This window comes from Macadamia integrifolia, chromosome 9 (assembly GCF_013358625.1).
Source record: "Macadamia integrifolia cultivar HAES 741 chromosome 9, SCU_Mint_v3, whole genome shotgun sequence".
NCBI classification, from domain to species: Eukaryota; Viridiplantae; Streptophyta; class Magnoliopsida; order Proteales; family Proteaceae; genus Macadamia; species Macadamia integrifolia.
The window spans coordinates 30,247,433-30,248,956 of record NC_056565.1 but is presented as its reverse complement, the minus strand read 5'-3'; the positions used below and the strand labels follow the sequence as shown (position 1 = coordinate 30,248,956).

At 47.8% G+C, this 1,524-nt stretch overlaps 1 protein-coding gene across 2 annotated transcripts in view; it reads left to right on the top strand.

The window, feature by feature from the left end:
• Positions 1–1,524, top strand: part of LOC122089063 (probable sugar phosphate/phosphate translocator At1g06470) — a 93,166-nt gene that overhangs the window by 91,064 nt on the left and 578 nt on the right. The window lies entirely within an intron of this gene.

The following is a 1,524-nucleotide window of genomic DNA, read 5'->3' as shown; positions in this document are numbered from 1 at the left end:
AAAAAAAAAAAGTCAATACTCGGAAAGCTAAAAACAAATCCAAAATACCAAGTCAAAAACTCACTCGGGGAAAAGTAACTCTCCCCTTACAACTGAGCTCCTCTGACATCTCCTCAAGGATCGGGCGATCCCGGGAGAAGCAGCAGGTACGGGTCCAGTAGAAGGCTATAAAGTTCTCTACAAAAATCGGGCAACTGTCTCAGGGGATGATCCATAGCTAGTTTTGGTAATCAACGGCCACACAATCCCCATGAGCTTCTGCAACCTCCACTTCTCCTGGGGAAGGCCAATGCCTCGGGGAACTGCGGTTGGGAGACCCAGAGGCGACCAGCCTAAAAGGGCCACCAAGAAATAGGGTTCATACCTCGGGGCCCTCATAAAGCGGAAGGTCCTGCTCTGAGCCGTTTGATGGAGAAAAACCACCAATCCGAACTAGTTGCTCTGCCGCCTGGCCTTCCACAGGCCAAGCTGCCCAACCAGTAGTACTCGGGTTGTAAAGCAAAGGCTCCTTCTCACCCTCCTAGTGCTCCGACGGACTTGTCACTGCTTTCGTCTCTGACTTCCTCTTTGAAGGGAGTGCGGTCTCCACCGCCATGTTGATGCTTCGTCGAGCAGCCAATTCAGCGGTCAACACCAGTTTCCTCTTTCCAGGTTGAGGGCGATCGACTGTCTTGTTCTCCCTCTCCTGCTGCACTTGGGCCCGGCTTTGGTTGGAAGCAACATTGGAGGCAAAGGCCGCCTGGGTAGTGTCCCGACCGAGCGGCACTACAAATTGAGCATTGATTAGTGCTTGTTCGCGAAGTGCCCTAACTACGGGAAGTGAAGGCGCAATGATCGTGGGAACACCTAATTATTGATGAAGGTTTGCTCGAGCGGTCGAAGACGCTGATGCTTGACAGTGCCTCACAACACCCTAAAGGTTAAAAGTAATCATATGCCCCTATAGGGGAGGGGAAATACCAATTGGTAAGAACATCACCAAATGTGACATTTCCAATGCTGACTTTTAGGGGCTTTGGAGCACCACAAACTCTATAACTTGATCCTCTTATCTTAGATGATAGGTGAGACTGAATTCTCAACCCCTCCCTTGGTTTGTCAGATAAATATAAACAAAGGAAAGGAAATGAAAGTGTTTGCCCTAACGTAACATGTCACCTGGGGACAATCCATGTCGGGAAAGAAAGTCCTCGCCCCTAGCAAGTTGGTGTCAATCGAGTGGCCCGAGTCCTTCAGCATGTTAAAGGTCTCATTATCTACATCTGATGTAGGTCTGAAGGTCTACTCAAGAAGGAAGAAGAGGGTCGACCCTAGTGGCTGATTGGGTAGACCAGGTCTGGTTAAATGGCCCACGGTTTGGGCTACTGATGGAGATATTAGTTAATTAGTTTCTAATTTCAGTCATTGTTAGCTTCTAATTTCAGTTGTTTACAATTTTCAGTTTTAGTAACTACATGTTAGTAGTTTAGTAAGTCAATATTTAGAAGCTTTTGAGTTTCTATTTTGTAAACACTGCCCCCCCCC